At 35.4% G+C, this 7,896-nt stretch overlaps 1 non-coding gene across 1 annotated transcript; it reads left to right on the top strand.

The window, feature by feature from the left end:
* The first annotated feature begins 7,500 nt into the window (after positions 1 to 7,500).
* On the top strand, positions 7,501 to 7,631 carry LOC145717537 (small nucleolar RNA SNORA63). Its single transcript, XR_014140828.1, has one exon. It is a non-coding gene; the product is annotated as a small nucleolar RNA SNORA63 (small nucleolar RNA).
* The last annotated feature ends 265 nt before the right edge of the window (positions 7,632 to 7,896 follow it).

Raw genomic sequence — 7,896 nt, 5'->3', positions numbered from 1 at the left:
ATAATAATTTAACAGGCCTGTTAGTTTCTGGCACAAAGAAACATTCCCTGGGCAAGACGGATGCTCTTTTTTACTTTGTAACTATTCCTCCAGCCCCTCAACACATTGAATAAAAGTTAATGGAGTATTTGCTATGTGCCAGACCCCACATCTAGACACTTGATATATTAAGATCTACAAAAAGATAATACCTTAGCCTTGATCCCTTAGAGAATGAAGCCTAAAGCAAATAAAAACACTGATGATTTATTTAAGCGTGAGAATCTAGGGTATCAGGGTGAGAAACAATAAAAAGGTAAACAAACCAATGTGTACTGATGCACTGTTTTGTTGTTACTATTTAGTAAAGCACCCAGAACTGACTCACTTCCGCAGGTGACTCAGGAGGTATGGTACCAGTTGGATCATACAGTGCCAGTGCTGGGCTGTTTGGTCGACAGGAAGAATATGTGGACAGGCTGCAAGGTGAATGCATGTCTCAGAGAGATCAATCAGAGAAAATAAGGAGAATTATGTGTTTTCCTATTTCCTGTTTCTTAGTGGTCAAAATTTATCCCACGAGAAAAATACCTCATACCCATTTCTGGAATGCAATATCTAGTGACTTGGGCATCCTTCAAGGATTCCAGATCCCCCAATTTGTCCTATGGTGTTTCATCCAAATGCAAGTGAGTGGGAAGTCAAAAATTCCATGATTTTACTGATGGACTAGTTGTGCAGAAATGGCCAGAGAAAAGACTCGGGACTCCCATAGCAAGTGAACTGTTGACCCTCAAAAATTGTAACATCTTAAAGGAGGTGAAAGTAAGTTATCAAAGTAGTATATCATAGGCACCAAAAGAAACATGCTTAGAGAAGGAGAAATTGTAAAATGTGTCCACTGCTGCCGAGAGAAATAGCTAGACAAATGTCCATGAGATAGAATAGCATGGACAACCTAGTTAATATTTGAAAGCATGTTCTTTAAAGGGATCCAAAAGACAAATTAGAATGAAAAGTAAGCACAAGTGCTATCTATCCAACATTCAGTGCCAGCCAAGAAATACAAGAAAATATATGATGTACTGGGGGACTAGAGGGCTAGGATCAGAAAATAGAAATGGTATTTTGATGTATAAGAAATATTGAGGCATCTCCTGATGGAATGAAAATACACTGTCTCTGACTAAGAAAAAGTTGCAATGGAGGCCACTAATTGCAGAATATAGAATACAATAATAAAATTAAAAGTAACAATACTCGAGAAATATAAACAGAATTATTGGTAGAAGTCATAAAGTTGCAAAAAACTTGAAAGAAAATAAGACAACCAAAAAGAAAATATATACGTATATGACACGAGTCATTACAGAAAGACAATTGCCAGGAAGAAGAATAAGTAGCAGTCAAAAATATGAGAAGCAGAACTAAACTGAGAAATAAAGACATATACAATTAAAAATAAGAATTTTTAAATTTAATTATGGATATGAAAAGTTTCAGTATTAGAATTAAAATACTGGAATTCAGTGTATATCTTTCCAAGGAGTAGAATGGAAATATATGATTAATAAAAGCAAACAATACAAAGGAGACCAGAAAGAAGAAATTAAAAAGGGAATAGAAAAAAGGCAGGAAAAATAGAGCCCGGAATAAAAGAATATATAGATATTTTCATAGATATATCTTACATATATCTATAAAATATCTTATATAAATATGTAATAAATGGCTGAAATGGATTAAATTTATAGATACACGTATACATATAAGTATTTTAGTAATCACAATAAATAAAAATGGAATAAACATTCTGGTAGAATACAGAAATTATCAGATTGAAATTTTTAAAAATCTATGATACTTAGAGAAGACAGACATATAAAAAAGGAACAGAAAGTATAATGTAAACATAGGATAGAACTAGCAAATGAAATCTGATATATAGATATATAGATAAATATCAGACAAAATTAACTTTATTGTGAAAAACATTATTAAGAATAAAGAAAGCCTCTATTAAATAATGATTTAAATATCCAAAGTAAAGTTAAAAAGCCAGGTAAAGAGACTAAATTAAAAAAAAGAAAGAAATAGAAGAGGTTAAGCAAAAAAAATATCATTACAGGCAGATAATATGTACATAAAACTTTTAGAATTAATGTGTGCAACCATGTTGTTATACGTAAGGTTAAAAAATTCAACTGTATTCCTCTTTCTCAGTAACAAATATCAAGAAATCAGTTAATAGATGATATTTGCAAGAAAGAAAGAAAGAAAAGAAAGAAAGAAGGAGAAAGAAAGAAAAAGAAAGAGAAAGAAAGAAAAAGAAAAAAAGAAAGAAAAAGAAAGAAAGAAAAAGAAAGAAAGAAAGAAAGAAAGAAAGAAAGAAAGAAAGAAAGAAAGAAAGAAAGAAAGAAAGAAAGAAAGAAAGAAAGAATATAATGTGTCCTGGAGTAAATGTACAAAAGATGTTTGAGAACTCAATAGAGAATATCATAAAGCTCTATTAAAGTAATTTAAAGATAAGTTAAAAGGAAGATAATTTGATCCTATCCAACCTCATACGAAGGCTAATTTTAAAGCTATAATAATTAAAACTGAAGCATAAACATAATAATACCTGCAGAGGCCAGTGAAATAAAATAGTCTATAATTTGATAAAGCATACTTAATGGTATGAGAAAATGGTCATATTATATTGTTAAAGAGAAAGAAAGAATTAAAATGTTACATGATAACATGACCACCACGATCCCAAATGCACAGAAAACATACAACCAAAGGAGAACAGTAGCATGTTCAATGATAATGATGTGTCAGCATACGTTCATCAGCTGTAACAAAGGTACCGCTGCTGGGGATGCTGAATAATGAGGGAGGCTATGCATGTATGGAGGCAGGGGGTATTTGAGAAATCTCTGTACCCTCTACTAAATTTTGTTGTTAACCTAAAATTTATCTAAAAAATAAAATTTACTTAAAAAAAAGAAAAAGGAAATCAGAAAAAAAAAGGGGGGATCAGGACAATAATCCACACTTTTCTCCATCACCTTTTAAGAGATGGAAATATATTCCCCAACCTTTACCACTCCTTTCACTGATTAATGCCAGTTAAAATCATCTTAAGTTTGTAAAACTGGAAGAAGCAAATGTTCTTGCCTGGATTGCCAAGAAAGAGACAATGTTATGATAACTAGGACACATTCTGCCAGTTCGTAAAGATCTTTAAAATCTTTCCAGGAACATTTGGATATTTTGATTGGGTATTATTTTCCATTAGCAAAACCTGCAAATAATTTGTTTGCTAAAATTATCTATTGTACTTCAATTTTTAAACCACTGATCCATTTAACTGGTATCTTTTTTTTTTTTTAAGATTTTTTATTTATTTATTTGACAGAGAGAGACAGTGAGAAAGGGAACACAAGCAGGCAGAGTGGGAGAGGGAGAAGCAGGCTCCCCGCCGAGCAGAGAGCCCGATGCGGGGCTCGATCCCAGGACCCTGTGATCATGACCTGAGCCGAAGGCAGACACCTAACGACTGAGCCACCCAGGCGCCCCTTAACTGGTATCTTTTACATGGTATGTAGTATTTGTATTAGACTTGAAGACAAATTTCTGAATGTTTTCAATCTGATTAAATATAGTTTTATCAAGCAGAATGAAGGACAAATAAAAACATAATTAAATCCTTTTAACAGCATTAATACTCAACCTGAGGAGTCTGAGTCCCCCCAAAATTTAAAATTCACACACAAAATTTTTTTTCATTTTCTGGGTTACAATCTATTTGGGAAATAGTTCATGAACAAAAATAGTAGAAGAAAATAAATGGATTCTTAACTGATGGAAAACACTGAAGTTAACCACTTCAAGTTAAAAATACTCTTGTCTCAGGGTGCCTGGTGGCTCAGTTGGTTGGGTGTCTCTTTATTTCAGCTCAAGTCATGATCTCAGTATTGTGAGATGGAGCCCCAAGTTGGGCTCCACGGTGGGCATGGAGCCTGCTTGGGATTCTCTCCCTCTCCCTCTGCCCCACCCCTACCCCCAACCTCCAACTCCCTCCTTGCCTTGTGCACACATGCATGTGCTCTTTCTCTCTCTCTGAAAACAAAATACTCTTGTCTCAATACCACATAATTTAACTTATATGTGGATTCTAAAAAACAAATAAACAAATGAAAAAATAGAAACAGACTTATAAATACAGAGAACAAGCTGGTAGTTGCTAGAGGGGAAAGGAGTAGGGTAATGCACAAAATAGGTGAAAAGGATTGAGTCACAAACTTCCAATTATAAAATAAATAAGCCACAGAGATGAAAAGTACACCATAAGGAATATAGTCGATAATATCATAATAATGTTGTGTGGTGACTGAAGGTAACTACACTAATCATGGTGAGCATTGTGTAATGTATAGAAATGTCAAATCACCATGTTGTACATCTGAGAGTAATATAATATTGTATGTTTATTCTTCAATTAAAAATTTTTTTTTAAAGATTTTTATTTATTTATTTGAGAGAGAATGAGAGAGAGAGAGAGCACATGATGGGGGGAGGGTCAGAGGGAGAAGCAGACTCCCTGCTGAGCAGGGAGCCTGATGCGGGACTCGATCCCGGGACTCCAGGATCATGACCTGAGCCAAAGGCAGTTGCCTAACCAACTGAGCCACCCAGGCGGCCCATTCTTCAATTAAAAATTTAAAAAATACTCTTGTTTCCTATTTTACTGATAATGAACAAAAATGCTTCCATCTGCAATAGCTATAATAAATAAAGTTAGGTAATATGTAAAATCTAATATTAGCAAATTAAAAAGAGGGTTACTGCGTTGTAATATCTGGTAAATTAGATATTTTTTCTACTTGTTTAATTTCAGAATGAAGGAAACATTTTTTTTTAATATTTTACTTATTTATTTATTTATTTTATAGACAGAGAAGGGGGAAGATTAGAGGGGGAGGGAGAGGGAGAGAATCCCAAGCAGACTCCTCATTGAGTGTGGAGCCCAACATGGGGCTCAATCCCATGACCCTGAGATCATGACCTGAGCCCAAATCAAGAGTCAGATGCTTAACCAACTAAGCCACCCAGGTGCCCTGGAAACTCTTTTATTAAAAAAAAAATAATAATAATAATCCAGGCTCCCTGCTCTGCGGGAGGCCTGCTTCTCCCTCTCCCATTCCCCCTACTTGTGTTCCCTCTCTCGCTGTGTCTCTCTCTGTCAAATAAATAAATAAAATCTTTAAAAAAAAATCCCAAATCCTACCATGAGCTTTATTTTTATGTTTTTTAACTTCAGCTTTATTTTCTTTTCTCTTTTTAATCGTATGGTTTAGCTTCTTACATCTCATCAAATCAATATTAAATTCTTATTGTTTGAACAATCTTTATATATATATTAGTTTTTTTATTTGTTTTAAAACCATATCTATTTTTTTTCTATTTTATTCTCTCCTTGTATTTCATTTGATGTTTAATTTCTACTAGACTTAATTTTAATTATGCAAAGCATAGCTTTTATTTAAGTTGGCGCATACAGGTATTTCTGACATTTTGAAATTTGATTACAAAAAATAAAGATACAAGTGTGAAGAAAGCTCTATTTTTTTAAAGTTTTTATTTATTTATTTGAGAGAGAGAGAAAGAGCACAAGTGGGGTGAGAGGCAGGGGGAGAGGGACAAGCGGACTCCCCATTGAGCAGGAAGCTCAATGTGGGGCTTAATCCCAGGACTCCAAGATCATGACGTAAGCCTAAGTCAGATGCTTAACTGAGCCACCCAGGTGCCCCAAAAGCTCTATTTTCCTATCCTGTTCTGTCACACTTTGCAGCCCATTCTCTGGCTCTGAAGCAAAGGTTGCAGATTTCCAGTAACAAATATGCATTATGCAATTTCAATGTTTGTGGTACTGTTTTATATACATTTTCTAGTTTAATTTTTTTATTGAGAGAAAACATTTCAATATATTACCCTTTGCTCCTTTAACATTTCTTATCCCTCCTCTTTCTTCTTTCCTCATCTTGGGGAGTTAGGCTTTCTTCATTCACTGATTCATCAGAGGGCTAATCAAAAACAATCACAATCTTAGCTTTTGTGTTAAAAGTTTAAGACATAAGGTATAATCACTAAATTTGGAGATGCTATTTATCAAAGAAAGGTTTTTCCATCACTCCCCCTATATTTTATCACACTCCCCCAAGCCCCCCCACACACATACATATATATACCTTAGGCATTTGATTTGGGGAATGGGGGGAACATGAAGAGAGAAAGAAAAAGAACTCAGACACTGAAGAATCCCTGAGAAGGTACAAATGCTGCAGCCTATGCTGGAAAGCAACCAGTGGGAGAGAGAATCCTGATACAGATTCGATCCAAAGAGCTAAGGGATCCTCTGCCTCTGTTATCCAAGAAAGTGTCAGAATCCCAGAGTTTTCCTGAGTCTACCATGGCTTAAGAGTCTCAGGATTAACTGAGGTGTCTGAATCCACAAGCCAAAGAGAGCTCGGGGTATGCAGAAGTCTTTCTCTTGTGCTAAGAGCCACAAGGCCAACACTGAGAGACAGAAACCTAAGGAGAATGACATGGCAAGACACTGGTTAACTGGAAGTGAAAGCCTCTGCCTGAAACGAGAGAGGCTCACTCAGCAGATGGCATGATTGGGACATGATGTGGTGTGTCTCCATCCCTCAGCACATGAAGACACAATTGCCATGAAAGTGTACGATTTTTCCAATCACTCTCTTATCTAGAATTTAGGGGATGGCTCAGGAAATAATGACAAAATCATGACCTAAGTGAGATTTTATTTGTCGGCCAGCAGAATGAGGAATTTAATTAAAGCCCAGTTATAAATAAAATATTTGCACATGAGCGTTTGTAACGATGTTTGTATATACATCTTCAGACTGATGAAATATTGTCATCTGTGTTTGGTGGATGAAAAATAAAACAAAACAAAAGAAAACAAAAAAAACAGAAAAACAGGCCCAGTATGATTTACTAACTTCCCAAGGCTACAGAGCCAGAACACAGCCAGAACTGAAATGCCTATAGGCTGATCCTGAGCCTACACTTTGAAATGATGTGTCTTCTCAGAAATTATCTTTATAGTGAAGGTAGCCTTTTTTTTTTTTTGAGGGCAGATGCAGTCTGCCAAACCAAAGACTATCAGGGTGGATTATGTCAATAAATATATACATTATGTGTCCTAGGTTTATTATCTATCTATCTATATGTAAAATTTGAGGAGTTTTGCTTAAATGCTTAATATATTTTCTCACTCCCGTCTCATTAAAAATAAAGGAAAAGTTGAGTGGTATTTTAAAAGTTTACAGGTTTATTAGAAGTCATTCATTATCATATTAAAATAAATAAACTGACACCTTCTTTGTCCAAAATATTATGTAGCTGAGGTACACAGTTCCTGATCTTGAAGAATAAATGTGGAGAGATAGGTTTTACTTTTGATACCATGTAGTAACTCAAGCATGTATTAAAAAGAAGCTACAGATGCAGGATCTAGTTACAATGTATCTATAAAGTGCTGCCTTGTCTTTGCCCCCTGCTCAAAATAAAGCTGTTACTTTTCTAGCCCTGTCCGCCATGGTGCTTAGCAGCCAGGGATGCATGGTCTCAGACATGTTTACCAAGTAAAACACTGACTTGAGGGGCGCCTGGATGGCTCAGTCATTAAGCGTCTGCCTTTGGCTCAGGTCATGGTCCCAGGCTCCTGGGATGGAGCCCTACATCGGGCTCCCTGCTCAGCGGGGAGTCTACTTCTCCCTCTCCCACTCCCCCTGCTTGTGTTCCCTCTCTTGCTGTGTCTCTCTCTGTCAAATAAATAAATAAAATCTTTAAAAAAAAAAAAAAAAGAAGCTACAGTGAGTATGTTGCTGCAGTTCTCCT

Source organism: Leptonychotes weddellii, chromosome 1, assembly GCF_054177405.1.
Source record: "Leptonychotes weddellii isolate Sample4059 chromosome 1, ASM5417740v2, whole genome shotgun sequence".
Taxonomy (NCBI): domain Eukaryota; kingdom Metazoa; phylum Chordata; class Mammalia; order Carnivora; family Phocidae; genus Leptonychotes; species Leptonychotes weddellii.
Note: the sequence above shows the minus strand (reverse complement) of the source record. Positions and strands in the feature narration are given on the sequence as shown.